This window comes from Maylandia zebra, linkage group LG3 (assembly GCF_041146795.1).
Source record: "Maylandia zebra isolate NMK-2024a linkage group LG3, Mzebra_GT3a, whole genome shotgun sequence".
NCBI lineage: Eukaryota > Metazoa > Chordata > Actinopteri > Cichliformes > Cichlidae > Maylandia > Maylandia zebra.
In genome coordinates this window covers 48017589-48035932 of record NC_135169.1, presented here as the reverse complement: position 1 = coordinate 48035932, position 18344 = coordinate 48017589, and the positions used below count along the sequence as shown (strand labels likewise).

Genomic DNA, 18344 nt, shown 5'->3' with positions numbered 1-18344 from the left:
TACATCGTGTGATTCATAAATGAAAATAAAACATAAAAAAAAAATGTTGTTGTTTTTTTAAAACACATATAGTGCCATATTTATTTACACGACCTGTTGATTGATTTGAATGTGGGATGTCTTTCTTAGTGCTTTTGAATCTTGTGCAGTTTTCCTACAATGTAAACATTCACGTCAACAACAAAAAACAATGAAGGTGATTCATAGAAACAATTTATGACTTTATTATAAAATTTGCAACACTAAAGTTGTATGAAGAGCTGAAAAGCAGAGCTTTTACTTTGGCGTGCTCATGTGAATTATGCTCAGAGTTCACTAGTGGGGCGATTTTCTTACCATTTCCACTACCATTCATACAGTCTACACTTTCCCATGTCCTCTAAGGTGTGGTCTTGTATGTTGGCAGTTTTTACAGTGGACCACACTTTTACTAAGAGCTAACCACATCAGCCAAGATGTATTTAAGTGCTCCATGTATACAGTGGCAAGAACACGGAAGTTTGTCTGAGTCAAGCCTTCTGAACAGCACTGTCATGTCTCATTATGCTCTTATCCTTAAAATCATACATTGTCTCTTAATTGATGGGAAGGGTAGAGGTGAGGTATAGCTGGGCAGGATAGCAGCTGGAAAGGAGGGGTCAGGGTTTTTCTGGAATCATGATATATGAGGAGCTGGGGCTGTGCTGTGAGCTGAAAACAGCTTCAATATTTTATCACTGCAGCTAGGCCCAGCATCAAAAGTAAGGATTTTTCCTCCCTCTTTCAGTCCTTGACAGCCACAAATGCCACCAATGATGAGTGTGGGTGGAGAATGAGCTACTGAAACTATATACAGACACAGTTTTCTTTCTCTCTCTGTTTTTCTTTTACCTTTATGCCAATTTCTTGAATTCACCACTATGTTGAAAAAAAAATCTATATAGCCAAAATAATAAATTCTCTCTTTCTCTCATGTCTGCATTTCTTTCTAGGCTAAGTCAAACTGAATCTAATCTGCAAACAGCATTGGAATTTTTAACTGGTTCCCAATCTGTATCCAATCCCAATCCCTGTTTCTCCACTTCAGTTTTTACCCTTCTTTTTTTTCTCCATGTTCTATATTCACATTTTGACAATGAAATCATTATGTGTGTGTTGGGCTTCAGTTAAAGTCCTGTACCGGCTGGTTACTTGCCTCTACCTTAGATGACTGCATCCGTGTTTCATTGTGTATTTATTGTGGAATTGATTAGCACTACACCGGCTGTCGATGAAAAGCCCTTAACACTCGGAGAGCCGATAAATTCGGGAACTCGCAGAGAAAAACAACTTCTCATTTTCTCACATGAAAGCGGAGTACGTTTTCCTGCTATTTTCCAATTAGAGGGAACAGTTTATAGTTGACGAATTTCAAAGCAGATTAACTTCACAGATAATCTGATTGACGGAAAATGAATTTGGAGTTCTTTTTTGTTGCTGTTTTCATTCTTAGGAAGCAACATCTGTATTACTACTAATTATATCATTGCCAATAATCACTATAAATAGAGTTCATTCATCTGTTATTATGGATTCCACTGAATCATGAAGCACTTCAGTACCGACGGGCACAATGTGAATCACGAGATAAGACAAACACATTGTTTCTGCATATGTATGAAGCCGGCTGAGCCATCTACATTTCCAGTATGCAAGTGCGTGTATGCAAGCAAGGGGCTCCAGGCTTTATAGACTATTCATAAGGGAGCGAGAGGCAGAGCACAAGAACCTTACTCAGCCTTGTTTGACTTAAAAGGTTTCATGTGACCCTTTGGCCTTTTCCCAAGCAACACATTCTAGTGCTGCTGATGGCAGCTGGCTGTGCACATCTGGGATGAAGCAACGTGAACCTTGCTATGTGAAAAATTCTCTGCTTTACAATAAGCACCCATCCCCCTTCTTTGTCAGCTTCTTTTTTCCCTTCTGCCAGCTGCTTGGTATAAAATAATTGATTAAAAATAAAACCAAGCGGGGCTGATCAGAGCTTTTGTGTTTCTGTGGATATATGCTCAAGATTTGAAGTAATTCAGCTGCAAGATCAGAAGGAGAACAGGGAGTTGAGATATATGCGAGACGTGCGGGGAGAAGGGGAGACAGAAAAGGGAGAACGAGAGAAAAGAGACTATTGATCAGGTAAAGCTGTGCTGGCTTGTCGATAGAGGCCTCTCTCCAGGGAGTGGAATGACACAAAATAGGGAGGCAATATTTATTAGGCTGTGTGTCCCTGACTACGTGTGTGCGCGCCCAAAGGGAGGGTGTGGGAGTGAGCATGCGTAGACATTTGCACAATGGGGAATGTCACACTGATGGGTTTTTAGATCGAAGCAGTCTTAATGCCTGCATGCAGACAACTCATGCATGCTCCATCTGTGGCAAGTTGGGAAGATAGGCCAATTTAGTAGTCTGTAAGCCTTGTATTGGAAAGTCAAGCTCACATTAAAACAGAAAATCATTGAAGGAAAGCAGAATTGCATCTCTTATAGCGTAATACTTTATGATTTTCCACAAAGACTTCACAGAAAAAAAAATTTTTTTATTCTGCCAAGGAAACTGCAAAGATGTTTGGAAAGGACGACCCTTATTTCCCAATGATGCGATACAGAAGACAGGATGCATTCCTCGGTCTAATTTAAACACCCAGATGCTATTTAATGTCTATTTTCCTAAGATTTTAATATACAAGTTTTGTTCCATTAAAACACCAGAGAGCCTGATAATCCAAGGTTAATAATTCAGGTCAACCTAGCAGCTTAGGTCCTTAATTAATGAACAGTGATTTGCACAAAAACACACTAAGCTGATTACACTTTGAATAAAATTATAGCATTTATATCATTGCCAGATGAGGGGAAAAGAGAGAAAAGAAATGCTGAAATACAAAGATATGTTAAGGTGGGAGGAAAATAAAGTCAGAGCCATTGGCAGAGTCTGTAGAGGTGACAACAGGAATTAGAACAGCTAAATTTAACTGTAGGGGACCATGGTGGTGGTGGTGATGGCTGTGTGTATGGGGTGACTGTTGGGTTTGCTGGGGGTGAGACAGACAGAAATTATTCCGACTCCTCACTTGTCTTTCTCAGCAACTCGGCTACATTTAAACAGCCTTAGGGTTAATCTCAGAACTGAGTAGCGATGTGCAAAGTGGTTCTTTCTAAAAGGTCCTGCTTCACAAGTTGTTTTACTGGTCTGTAGACCTGTATAAAGTACACTTTCTTTCTTCACTTGAAACAGGTCATTAAAAAGATTTGTTCAAAAGACACTTTCACCAAATCACTGACCAGAGCTTCAATTACGCAGTTCCACTCACTGACCCGCAACACGGCTGGGAGTTGCATATTCCTCATCATCCCCGGTTTCTGGAAATGTAAGCATTGTGATCTTAACAGACATGCCAAATTTATTTTATGATTCAGCAGTCACTGGAGACAAACTCTTACTTTCTCATTTTTGAGCTGCAGTTCGTTTTTTACCTTGCTTGGCTTGTGTGAGGTATTTACAATCACTCATTCCCTGTATGGTATGTGAGGAAGTCCATTCCTCTTTGTGAAGGATTTTGGGAGCTGGCCCATCTCCTGGGAAGTTCTAAAAATTTGGGTCAGGCTTGAAAAGATCAGGTGGAGCCTTTTGTATTAGCATGATCTGAATGTCTTTAACTTTTGCCACTACAAAAGCCTTTAAGGATTATCTGTCTGCTCACTGATCACACAGATGTTCGCTCATCTGTCTCAGTCCACAGAAAATTTAAACCAGGATCATTATAGCTGCTCTGACACATGCTCATCTCTTTTCTCCTAAATATTAGTTATTTACATAATAAATATAGTTATAATTGATACTTTTTACCTCCTCTTCTATGGTTAAGTATGCTCTAGGGATAAATTGTTTCACTCATATCATAGCATCACAGCAACTGCACCGGCATGTCGATCCACACGTCTTCTACAGACCAGTAAAACAACTTTTGGCTAAAGGTGTGTGTCTTTAGGTTTATGTGGCTTTATATGCAGCTACATTAGGAATTATGTCATTGATTAGCCCACTATGTTAAAGCAGGTAGATCACAGAAAAGAATGGCCTCTGTACTAGAGATGGACCGATCCGATATTACGTATCGGTATCGGTCCGATACTGACCTAAATTACTGGATCGGATATTGGAGAGAAATAAAAAATGTAAATATCAAATATCAAAAAAGCACCTCACAAAACTTGCGACATAGCATAACTCAGCTCATAAATGTAGCACGTCGGAGCATTATGCTCACATGATAGAGTGGCTGTGGCGTGTCTGGTTGAGCATTTGGAGCCTCACTACCTACACCATTTCATCTCAGAGAAAGTTATCCCAGAGAGAAGTAAAGCAAGTGTGTAAGTTCATCTCTGAATGTTTGCAAAGCATTCCAGCGTTAAGCTTAACAACCGATATATGGAGCGAGTGCCTCTTCTCTCTCCCTCCCTCTCCTGCTGCTACTTCAATCAATGATCAGCTGATCGGCTTTTCTGTCGCGAGTCCGTCTCTCTTGTTTACCGCCCACTTCGCGCCAGAAAGAGGAAACCAGCGGCTGAACAACAGCAGCACGTTTAACCTTGATAATCTGTTGTTAGAATTTATTTAATATTACTTTCAACACCAGGATCTTTTTCTACGCAGCTGACGGCTGGTAACTGTGCAGGGGCGGATCTAGCAAAGTTTAGCCAGGGGGCCGATAGGGCATGAACAGGGAAAAGGGGGCACAAAGACATACTTTTCTTTCTTATTCTCATTTAAAATGTCTAGCTTTTAATAAATAATTATCTGAATCTTACAACCAAAGTTTTAATCTGATGTAAAATGTATAGAAGTCCATTACTGTATATAGTAACTGTTAAGTCTAATATAGAATAGAATAGAATAGAATTCAACTTTATTGTCATTGCACATGCACAGGTACAGGGCAACGAAATGCAGTAATATACCCTAGTAAGCTAGTACTTTTTCCTTTTGGGAAGATACCATCTGTGCAGTCTGCAGTTCTGTTGAAGAAAGATGTTGAATCTATTTAATTATTCTTGAAAAATAATTGATTTCTGTGCATTTTTTTTTTTTTTTGCTGGGAGTTTGCAACCCTATTAGTTAGGTTGCTTACTCTTTAAAATACCAGAATAGGGAGGATGGAGAAGGTTAAGTTTATTAGATTGATCAGTATTGCTGAACTATGAAATATTTTGGGTGCAGTGTATTTTTTGCATACAGGTATAACAGAATAGCTTTAGTCTTTTGTTTTGTTTTTAAATTTGAGTTTGAACTTATACAAAATGCAGCAAGATATAAAAAACAAACAGTTTTATTGATTAAAAAACACACTATATCGGATTCATATCGGTATCGGCCGATATCCAAATTTATGATATCGGTATCGGACATAAAATAGTGGTATCGTGTCATCTCTACTCTGTACATTTAGTGCATCTCTGCAAGCGAATTTCTTAGCACACGGGCAAGCAGGGCAATTTCAACAAGAGGCCTGAAAGTTTCCATTACTTGCTAATCTGTTTTTACGTGCAACTTATATCTTGATATATGAACTAGTTGAACTGCCAGATGGTGAAAACATTTTGTTTAGGAAAGAAAAAGTGGAATAAATATTTAAGACGGTGCAAGGAAAAAGTAAGCTTTATAATCGTGATGAATGACATAATATGTTTATACCTCAGAAACACTCGACTATATCTCGATCTCCAATTTGCCAGAGTTTGAAAATACTTTGTTCTATTCCTGAGTGAAGGGAATGAATTAGGAATGACAAAGCACTATACAAATTGACAAGCACGATGCAAATACATTATTCAAGAGTACTGCTGCTGTAAGCACATTTTCGACTTTTTGAAAAAGTAGAGGCATAAATTAGTTTTCAGGTCTTGTTTGTTTAGCCAGTGCTCACCAAGGCTCCTGGTTGTGTGCATGTGCGTTTCTGCGGTGGGAGTGTAGTCTTAATGTTGATATAGCGTTTTGTTTCACTGTCATTATTCTGCCCATTTCCCTCCCACCTTTGCTTTTAAAAGCTCTTACAGTAGAAATGTTTTGTCAGGCCTGCCTGTGGTCCCTCCGATACATGCCAGCTGACTGGGCAGCCTGAGCTACTCTATTTACAAAGAACAGACTTGCCATGAATAATACACGAAGTGCCAAGCACAGGGAGACAAGAGAGCGGAGAAGAGGTTCTGGCTTACTTTTTAGCCGGTAAAGCAAAAAAAAAAAAGAAGACAGAACCTTTTGAAATCATAAGACAAATACTTTTCTAGTCAGAGAGAGAATGCAAAGCTGGATGTTCAGCCAAAAGATGATTTATGGAGATGGGTCAAATCCTCCAGCAGCATCAAAAATGGGAATAAAACTCTTCTTGATTCTCTTAGAAGTGCCGCTAACAGATTTGCTGAAATGCATGCATTCTCAACTTTACAGCGATATACTTTCAACTTGGGTTAGAATGGCTGCATTCAGAGAGGAGCGGCCTGTCATCATTGGGGGTTATTAATGGGGTTTCTGCCTTGCTCAAGGACACCTGTCTACTTTGTTATATACATATGCCTGGCCCTGCTCTGCTTGATTTGTGTGTCAAGAAACGCAAAAGATAAAGACGATAAAAAATTCTGGTGAACAGAAAAATCATCATAATAAAAATAAACCAACAACTGTGCAATGGGGTGTAGTAAGCATATACAATGACACAAGTGTGAAGAAATGTGTGTTATTAGCAGACTAGTAACACTAATTAGATGTGACTATACCTTAAGTACATGCATTAGAAATGTACACAATAAATCCCTGAAGCAGGAGACACAACTTTACATTGAATCATAATTATCTAAAGATAAATAGAGTCAAGGGGTTTAATTAATGCATTAATCAGTTTGGTATGATGATGATGATGATGATGATGATGGGGCTCTGCTTGGACACAAATGCTTTACTGAGCTGGATTTGCTAAAAAAGCAACAGATAAAATCAGAAAAAATAAGCTTGTGTGCCTTACAAAGTCAGCATCAATGCCTGCTAAGTACTGAACATGAAATATAGAACTGAAATTTAAAAATACAAACTTTGTCTTGTGTCAGATTGTTAGGGGACTTCGTTTAGAAGGATAAGAGCAGGCTGACTTGATTATTACATTCCAACTGTGAAAGTCAAACTTTCCCTCGACAGCTAAGGAAAGGGAGGCTTTGAAACCAGTGCCATCTCTCTCTCCCTCTCTGCAGGCGTCCCCGTCTACATCTTCGCATGCTCTCTGTCTTTTGCTTGCTCTCATCTGTACTTGGCCCATCCCCACGTTACCCGTCAGAGTACAGAAATCAAAGACGCCGAAAAGAAACATGTATGATAATGTGGAGAGACTCAACACAGCACATCTCAATATAGTACCGACATAAAACACACAGAGGGACATAGAAGCACATACACCACACTGAGTCGAACACTTTGAGTCGGGGAAATCAGGCGTACATATACTGGAGATTTGAAAAATTAGTTTGTGAATGAAGTAATAAATCAAGCTGAAATACTTTAGAATTTTTACGTTTGCACAGAATAGCAATGAAATGACATAAAATTACATCGTGGGGTTAATAATATGGTTCCAAAGACTGTAAAGCTGTACAGTGTGCATCAAAGTACAGGTTTCTTTGTTCTGTTTTTTCTGAAATAGAAGGGCAGTGAGGGATATTCCTGATTTATCATCCTCCGTGGCCACTATCATTTATCAGCTCACTGGGCAACAGATTAAGGGCCGGTTTTAAAATGGCTACTGGGCTGTGTTGCTCGAGCAATTCTATTACTGGTGTTTTGAAATAGAGGAGAAGATGTGAGTACAAAACATATAAACCAGTGTTCAGGTAGGAGTGAGTTTATGCTATAATGACTTTCCTGATTTCTTTGAATATACTGTAAGAGCATGTTCACTCAATATGTACACATCTTGCAGGTTAAACCTCTTGTACTGAGAAAGCACAGGAATAAACCTACTTAGACATATCTTATGTTCTTGAGGGCTCATTATTGTTAACAAGACAGTTACCGGAACAATACGGCCTATTTCCACTAATTCAGTTGTGATACATTTGACAGTAGGTAGACATTTACATACAGTTCATGAACAGCACACTTGATTGTGTACATGCCCTGAATACATCAGAATATGAAACTAAATGCGATTCTTGTGCTTTTTGTAATTTTCTGTGATTATTCCAGTCAACCTGACACAAAACTGCTAAACAAATACCAGAATTCGTGGCACATGTTTCTCTTGCTCCTTTATTGCAATTACGCATGCACTAGATGTCTCATTTCCCTTTTTTTCCACTGAGGAGGGAACAATGTCTGAGGAGTTAAATCTTGGCTTCAAATGAAGCGCATGTTTTCAAAACCCAGTTTAAGCCTCTTGCTAACACATAATCAATTGTTATTTCTGGAGAGTGTGCAAATAAAGGATTCTTGTTCAAGGACACCAAAAGAGTTCAAAGACACGCTGTGTCTAATGATTCTTCCAGCAAGAAGCTCAACCTGCGTTACTTTTTTCTAAAACCAATTTTACTTCTGTTAATTTTGCAGACAAAAGAAGTAAAACTCAAGGTTGAGCAAATTCACTTTTAATTAATTACAATAATCTTTATCTCTAAAAATGTATGGGGACAATACAAATTCTGAATGGTTTATGGTAGGATGGCCTCCACGTATATATCCCATAAACTTTGTTCATATTTTACCCTGAATGAAGTCGTCAGGGTTGAATAGACTTGAAAGACCACAATTACTCTAACATCCTAGTATTAATGTTTAACTTTCTCATGCTTTAAAAGCTTAATCCCCGTTACCAGCAACATGGGATTTTCCCCAGCCTACGGGGAGCACCAGTGGAAAAAGAGTGTAATTGGGGTTGTACGGGGTATAAAGGGCAAGGAGCTAGAGAAGTGGAGGAAAGGGACAGGAGAAAGGAGACGAAGGACAAGGTGAAGGGGAGACTGTCAGCTCAACTTATCGACAGCTCAACCCCCACTGGGATAAATACAAGAAAGGTGTGCGTTTGTATGCATGCGTGTGCATCCGTGTGTGTACACGTCAGTCCTGATGATCTGCTATGTCAGCTTGAGTAAAGGTCTCCCTCTGTGCGGATGCCCTCAGGAAACACTGACATTCTCCGCTGAGTTTCTTATGTGTTTTCATGTGTGTGAGTGTGCAGGAAGTGAGAAACCGCCTAGCATCGCAGCATTTCCTCCGACGAAATCCAATATGTTGCCAGTGTTGTCCAATATTTCAAGTATTTTGGATGCAGAGCCACTCCTAAAGCACTGGCTATTATTTCAGGTAGTCAGCACTACCGATGACTGATGAAAATTGGGCATCTATTCGTCCTGAAGCTGTCATTCATGCCAGGGAAGACGATATCTTCTTCCAGAGATGAGCTTCTTCTGCATGGCCAAAGGTTTGCAGTGCAAACATTCATTTCCTTAATTTACAGAAAGGCAGAAACACATTCTATGCTCCAGAAACTGATCATTTACATTTCTTGAAATGTTTGAATGTGTTTGAAAATCATAAACTGAAACCGAAGCTGAGAACAATGAATGGCACATAAAAGAAATAAAGATCTTTTGACAGATTAACATATCCATCCTATCTGACAATGAGTCAAAACAAGTCAGAATATAGTAGAAAGGGGATTCAATAAGTGACATGGCATAAAGATCTTTAGCAGCTGCCTGTGACTGGCACCTGTGTAATTCTAACAACTGCGATAGCGTTCACGAACACATCACAAGAGAATTTCTCCAAGTTAAGTTTACTTCAGTTTGATTGGAAGAACGTGTACTGTATCTGTACCACTCAGTTCAGTCAGGTTCAATATATTGGCACTTGGCCGCTACTAAAAAAGTGTGAACAAAGGAAGTAACAGATATTAAGTCTGGCCTACCTGCCAAAGCTGCCAGGCTCACAGACAGACAGACACTCTGGGGAAAAGAGATGTTTGCTGAAACTTGAAGTTAATGATCTTAGCAGAAAGGGTTTAGAAAATCTACAATAGTTTTCTAAAACTGTGCTCACAGCTAAACAGATGAATTAAATGAGAACTACTGCCATTGTAATATTTAATATCTACCTCCACAGCGAGCTACACGCTTTGTCATGTATTGCACGTGTGCAGAGTTCTTAAAACATTTACACACTCGTTGAAATTTTGAATTAACATAGTGCAAGTATTCCACTCACTACCTAAGTCTTATGCACCACAGGCCACATAATGTGGGCATCAACCTTCAACCAATCTCCTTCAAGCTCTTGAAATAGTGACTTCTAAAGTCCAATGGGCTTAGCACTGCCCTCTTTTGCAGAAGCCAAAAAAGCATTTGCATGCCCAAACACTATTTCATTACTCACTCACACTCTATTTTCCACTGCTTTCTATCCATACTTTCATTTCTCTGCCCATACTTTCACCCCCCGTGTCTGCAAATGGGAAGATAGCTGCAGCCTCCCTGGTCTCTCTCCATCTAGTTTTTAAAGCAGCCCACTACTGAAAAGTGGAGAGGGAGCTTGTTGTGGGTCTCTGTGTGTGTATTTATGGGCACGAAAGAGAAAAAAAGTAAAGTAATTATTCAGGATTCACACTGTGTTTCTGGCTTAATGAGGTGGCGGTTAATCGCGAGGTCCAAACAGCGGCACTTTGGGACCGGCTGGCCAACAGTGCAGAGAGAAGATGGTAGTCACAGAAAGGGGTGGGAGGAATGAATACCAAATCCAAGCATTAAATGATAATGCAATGCTACAGAGAATATAACAAAAAAAAAAAAAAAGTGAGACCCAGTCACACGTGAAAGGCAGTTGGCTTTTATGTCTTTCTTTTGGATGTCTTCTTGGATCCGTGGTTGGATCAGGAGGTTTGTGGGAGACTTTTTTTCCCCTCTATTTTGCCGGTCTGCTTACTCATTCCTCCTGAGCTTGGACTGAGTTAGCTGGTGATGAGAATGTGAGAGGGCTAAAGCCTCCCCTTAAGTCTGTCCTGATCCATGCTGCGTTGAGGACACGCTGTCCATGCTGAAGGTAGTGTGACCTTCATCACAACAAGTGGCATGACAATCGATGTTAAGCCTAAACCAAGTGCATTACACATAGTGAGGCAGGATTCTGTCTTGCTCCGGAGACCAGCAGCCATCATTGGGTTTTTTTTATTTCGTTTTTTTAAAGCTTTTTGTTTTTGCTGTTGGTTTGCCTTTCGACTGAAGTACCAAGCAAACGATCACCTGTAGAGTTGGTGGAGCGGAGGAGAGCGAATGCATTTCAGTGATCGGCTTTCATTAAAGTTCGGTAAAGAGAGACGACAAGAGGAACTTGCCGTGACCAGTGCTTGTTTAAACCTATCAAGCTCATCAAACATTAACAGTAGGCTAGCTGAAGCAAGAAACACAACACTTATCGAGCTGCATTTGGTCCCTTTAGAATTCTTGAAGTCAACTTATTTGCTTACTCATATGGTGATATAAGTAAGAGCCTCGAGAAAATTTAAAAAATGCATGCTGAAAACCAGATAGTGTTCACATATCGGTGCAAAGAAATGTAACAATGATTACAGAACTTGGAATAAATAATTGTTTGTTAGAAATTACATGCAAACATGTATTTTACAAATTATAAAGAAGCAACGCAACAAAAAAATAAAAGACAAATTGTGTGCAGAGTTCACAAAGACTCTAGATAGAAAGTCCAATTTCAGTGGCAATCTTTTGTACCACAAAAGCATTCTGATGAGGTTGTTTTTCATGCTGCGTGTGGGAATGTTGATGGAGAAAATAAATCGAGATGAGATATAGGGAGAGGAGGCAGATTGAAACCAGCAGCAATGCAAACAAACTGGCACTCTGTGCTCGATTAGTATGCCTGACAGCACTATGGCCTCGCAGCTGGATTCGTTGTACACATGCAAGTTTTGTGCTAATGCCCAACCAGTGCATATAGCCACACAAAGAACTGCACAAACAGAGCATCTCCTCCCTGGCTCTTCCTCTCCATCCCTCTCCGTCTCGTTTTCTCTCCGTTGTTCTCTCACTCACATAAACAGAAAAATGAAAGAGCAAGAGAGAAACAAAGTCCTCGTTCCACACGCTCTTACACAGCATCTCTGTCTGAGTTGGTTCCAGATGAATAAGGCAGAATACCAAGTGGCCCACTTATACGCTATGCAGAGACAAATAGACCAGTCAATCACTGCAGGCTGCAGCGGAATAACAAATGCTCTCTGGTATGTGTATGTGCGTATATGTGTGTGTGAAAGAAGGGGTATGAGCTTTTTTATTATTTGCTGCTCCACAAATGCATCTGCGTGCACAAACATAGTGTTACAGTGCTGGAAACAACCTGCAGTTCTAGATGAATGTGATGTGTTTTTGAGCATTACAGCAGACCCAGTCTGTTTCTACTGTTAATGAGAACAGGAGAAAAAAAAGAGCGACGTAGGAAAAAAGAGATACAAAACACTGTTGGAGCGCCTGTGTCTCAGAGGTGCTTCCAAAGTAAAGCCTGTTGAGAAATGCCAAGTGCCAATTTCATTTGTACCTCATCATTCCCTTCAGCCATATTTCATTTATTAACACCCCCCCCCAACTGTTTTCCTAAAGTGCAGTGCTGTAGGCCTGCCAGACTAAACTGACCACTGAAGGTCACTGAAGAAGCAAAAACAATACTATTCAGCAGAATGAGAGCTGCTCTATAAATATTAAATGTTTCAATTACTTCAGATATCTGCTCAGAAGATGTGCATCACACAAACTAGAAAAAAAAATGTATCCGGCATGACTGAGTGACAGACCATCCCCTTACCTCGGATGGTGTGGGGATGGTGAGGTAGGGGTAACAGGAAACATTGTTAACACGGGCTACATTGACCAGATCCAATATCAACTTTCTGTCACAGGGAAATTAAATGTCTACAGCGTCACATTTCTTTTCTATAACATCAGTATCAGTGTCAGCTGCTAAGTCTAAATGAAATCGCTTCAGTGCCACTTACGGAAACAACTTCAGCAAGCAGGCAATTGTACTAAACCATCCATCTATTTTCTTCCTCTTATCCAATCAAGAGACATACGAGGGGGGTGGAGCCAGCTGTCATAGGGCAAGAAGACAGACATAGACATAGACAACCACTTACCCTTAGGGCTAATTTTGAATGACCAATTATGCAGAACTCACATGCATGTCTTCAACCTGTGGGAGGAAGCCAATGTACCCAGAGAGAACCCCCTCAGACACAGGAAGAACATGCCAACTTCACCCTGCCCTAAATTGCTAGTAGAAACGCTCAAAACAAATAAAGAGACATCTTGCAGATAGCATGACACCAAAACTCCACGAGTTCCAAAATTCTCACATTCAGATGGGAAAGTAAAGTATTAAAAGTATTCAATAAATACACATTTTTTTTGAAAAACAATAATTTAATTAAACATGAAAGGAAAAAAAACAATACATTTAACTTTAAATGTTTTTTTCTCTGTGTTTTCGCTTCCTCGCATCCCAGGTAGTGGATATGATTGGCTGACGCCCAACAGGTAATAATATCCAATAGAGACAAATAGCCTCACTTTATCTGGTACGACACATACGCTGTTATGGAATCGCTTCTATCTGTATGTAATATCTTCTCCAGTGAACTGTGAATCTGCATTCATAAATAATAACTGCAGTGTCAATAATTCTGATAACCTTTCCACCTAGAGTGAAACAAACGACTCTGGGACTGGACTGCGGAAATGACTCGAGCTTTTTCCACTGAAAAATATTCACCACGTGAAACACGTCTCTTACTGTGTTCTTGTGCGACTGAATTAAGCTGTAGGTGTGGGACTGTGCATGTTTGCACCACTCTGTTTTATGTGTTTGTGTAGAGGAGTGTAGTGTACATGCAGAGAGTGATTAATCACCCAAAGACCCTCTAAGCTTTGTCTACTATGGCCACCAAGAAAGCTCTTTTACAAACAACAGCGCAAGAATGATTACTGAAATAATTATGCATTATTTTATTCCCCACAGAGAATGAAAAGCAGTGGCAATCACATATCTTTTTTATTAAGTCTGTTTGTGTGGCCAGTAACTAGGGCTGAACGATATATCGCATTTGCGATAATATCGCGACATGATCAAGTGCAATTTTCTAACCGCAAAGGCTGCGATTATACTGCGATTATAAGGCTGTCCAAATTACTACCATATCCCAGAATTCCAAACTCCAGTTTCCAGCAATGGCGGCCGCTACTAAGTTTTAAAATTACTCATACTAATCTTTCTGGGTCACAAAATAAACTTTTAACATATTTTCAGGCGAGAAAGTAGTTGTGTAAACATCAAATATCTGCTCGGTTTATCAAGATATCCCATATTTGCAAAAGTGCTTCGACGTTTTCAGAGGCGTCTGCTACCCACCAGCTCGACAGCTAGCCGGGAGCTCGAGGGTTACTGATGCGGCCGAGAACGGCACAACTCCCGGCACATCATTTTCAGATCACCGCGGAGTTTCGCTGCTCGGGTTAAACGTAATATATAAGTCACTTAGACAACCTAAAAATGTTATTGTTGGGCTTTTTTCAGTGTTTTGTTTGTTCGTGAGTAAATCGGTTTGGCTGAGATTAAAGTTATTAGATTAGATAAAATAAAACTTTATTAATCCCCCTGGTGGGTTCCTCCTTGGTTTTCACACAGCTGACTAAACGTCAAACAGAAAACTTATTAAACAGAAGTATGAGACAGTCGAGAATTTACACCAGTGTCTGGTTATATTTTAGATAGCAAGAAGCAGACGGCCGAGTTTATTAAACTCCACCGAGACAGCGGTGACGCTAATCAGAACTAGCCTTCTGATTAGCTAATCAGAAGGCTAGACCGTCCAATTTCACGCCTTTAAACTTTAAAGGCGTGTTTGTGTGTGTGTTTATACAATTGCTATTATGTTTGCACTTTATGTGTAATGTTACTGACTGCAGAGATCAGTAAGATGTGTGTATTTTTTATTTATTAGTTTTATTTATTTAATATTATTTTTTAATTGAATGACTGTCTAGTAGTTCACAGATGTCGAAAAACTGAGTGTGGTAAAGCCACTGATTTTGTTTATGTATATTTCTGCAATCTGCACATTGTACTGACTTTCATTTTAATGTTTACACCAGGGTTCCTTGTCAGCACTTTATGCTCAGATGTTTGTAAGCTAAAAATAAACTATTGTGTATGTTCAAATATACTGTTGTGATTGAAGAAGTTAAATAAAAATGTCAGTCATCAATTCATGCATCACCTCATGTCATCATAACAGAGGTCTGTCTTCCAGGAAAGAACAGTTTAAAATTAATGTAATATAGTATTGGCCATACTATATGATGTATTGCTTGTCTTTGTTTAATAATACAGAAGACAAAGACCTTAAAAAATAATCGCATATCGCATCGCAATCGCAATATTGGGGCAAAAAATCGCAATTAGATTATTTTCCATAATCGTTCAGCCCTACCGGTAACACCGAAGTGTGATTGTGCGTGCGCTATATCTCTCCTTCCTACTGCGAGATAAAGAGGGGTCTTTGTCATTTATTTTTGCTCACCGTATTTCTTCTATTGATCACATGCATTTAAACTTTTTCTGTTAGAGTTAGGCGACCCAAACACTTGTTTATCCCAGATTTATTGTGATTGTGCAAAAAGACAAACAAGCAGGATCTATATAGGTTTTGTTGCACAACCCATAACCCTATTGGTAAGAGTCTGCAACTGCAAGTTGTCTGCATCCAAGGTAAACATGTTGAAATATCTCGGGATCTGGAGCACCCATTTCATTGCTACCCAGTATCATATTTCCTACCTTGGTTTTTCACAGCAATCTGAAGAAAAAGAAAAATCCTTGAAGTTCGGAACGTTTGAAATTTTCCTTACATAGTGATATGATTCAAGAAGTATGAAGAGAAGAACGTTAAGATCAGAAGCCAAGAAGCCAAAAGCTCAAGTTAGTGTGAGCTCTCAAAGTCAGGAGATGAAATTTGATTTTCATAGTTTCAAGCAGACGGTAATGACAGCAGAAGGTCAGGTCAAAAGATGCGGCGCTGTTGTCGGGGGAGAAAGGACAGGCTACAACAAAAACAAGCTACAGCAATGCATGAAAACCTGGAAGAGGCTGACATACTGCTGTGTTAGACATTTGGAATAATGTGTCAGTCGACATCAGCTTAGTTGATGATTATTGTGCTGATTATTCCAGACTGTTTAACAGTTCTTCAATGTATCATCTTACAAGAAAAAAATACTGATAGGGCCTTAATGTTTTTCAGTTTAATTTTAATTAGCTATGCTGACATGTGAAAACTAGCCCATTGTTGTGTCACCAACAAATTTGTGATGCCAACAGTTTTTTTTAAGCTGTTATGAATGAATATTATGAATCTTACACTAGTATGTCAGCCCCTCACTGAAAACGCATCATATCATTTGCAGCAAGTTGTGAGAGAACTTTAACCAGCAGCCAACAGATCTGTAAAATTGCACTTTTATAAACAAAAAAAAGACGAAAGGCCCATGTCAGTGTTTACAGTCTTACATGTCTGAGATTTTCACAGCTTGATTTAAAGCTGAATCCTTAATAAGACTTTTCTGCACTGCAGACTCAAACTTGTTCTACATAGATGCTTCGTTTTTTTCTCTGCAGTTACACAATAGATTTGATCGGGCTGCTGGTGAAGTCCTGTCCTCCATTCTATACATTCTCACAAAACAGACACATCTTCCAGATTCTTCTACAGAGCACATGTTGGTATACTCACTGGTTCCTTATATTTCTACCTGTCATGTTCGAAAGCAGCACAGTAAAGCTGCTAACGCGCCCCACAGGCAACAACTCGAGCACAGGAATAAGCCTCCTTTCCCCTTTTCTATCATTTGCTCTCCCCTCCCAAGCAGCGAAGGATCTCTGCTTATCTCGGCATAGCTGTCATGCCGACAAAACAGTTATCACCTTCTCCTCCTTGCTTGAGAGTTCCAGGAACCAAAAGAACACCTTGCTAATCAGCTCCTTACTATCATGCCCGGTCATATTCTGTATAGCTAACCCAGCAGCCAATATAACGAGGGAAAAAGCACACAACAAAAATGAAGTCTTTCTCAAATAAAACATGGATTGGTTTAACAAAAGAAAAGAAACAGCAAAGAAGCTGAGGCTGGTACTTCTTAACCCACCACTTCATGAGCAAACAAAGACTTGTGCAAACAAGTCTATTAGCCTGTCACCCTACTTGTGCCCTTGCTTACATCAAGCCTGTGAAGAGTGCTGGATGCTAATTGTACATGCGCTCCAAGTTACCAAGCAGCACACTGCTACAGACAGGATTCTTAAACAATGCAATATTTATTATTTTTTTTAAAAAAGGTATAAAATTAGCTTCATAACTTAGCTTTAACAGTTAACAACATAATGCATATTTCTACACTAAATCCAGAACAATGACAAATCAAACCTCACAGTCAGGTTTCTTATAGCTTATAATAAAACCTTCCCCATCAGACATCTGGATATTTATGAAGTCATTTCCACACTTCAGTGAAGCTAGTTCACACTTAATTATAGGGTGCACAGCTACTTCACCCTCAGTGAATGCCTTAGCCACAACCAGATTATAATATTACAAACGTACGAGAGGAAAAAAGAATGAAAAGCATTGACCTAAAAACCACATAAGTGACTAACCTGTGTCTCGCTGTTCTCTACCTTTTTTCTTTCACTCCCCAGCTTCCAGCCACCCAGCAGGGGGCTATGTGGCAGGTACATGGGACTTAGATCACTGTTTCTCCTCACAGCATGTGTTAGCACTCATGGTAAATTTCATGGTGAAGTTAGAGTTGTACAGGATTTTACTCTGAATAACAAGACAGTACCATCACCATCTGAAGAGTAATGAATGAGTCCAATCTGTGTGGCCCTACTGAAGTGCGATAATGACTTTACCTTGTTAAACAATGTTTATGCAAGCTGTAGAGCTTGTTAACATTTGACTGTTCACAATTAAAATATCCTAACATTAGCTAATAATTATAATTATCCAATTAAAGTCATTATTATTAGCTAATGTTTAGATATTTTAATTGTTAGCAGTCAAATGTTAACAAGCTCTGCAGCTAATTTACAAAAACATTTTTTAGTTCCAAACTGAGACACCGGATCTGTGAGGATGTGTTCATGTATGTAGAAATGCAGCACAAGAACATCCATCTACTAAATGACGGCTTGAAGATTCATGCAAAAAATTAAATTATCAATTGGAGAATGCT

At 39.4% G+C, this 18344-nt stretch overlaps 1 protein-coding gene across 10 annotated transcripts in view; it reads right to left on the bottom strand.

Moving 5' to 3' along the window:
- The window catches only part of nrxn2b (neurexin 2b), a 719424-nt gene that overhangs the window by 281409 nt on the left and 419671 nt on the right, over window positions 1-18344 (bottom strand). The window lies entirely within an intron of this gene.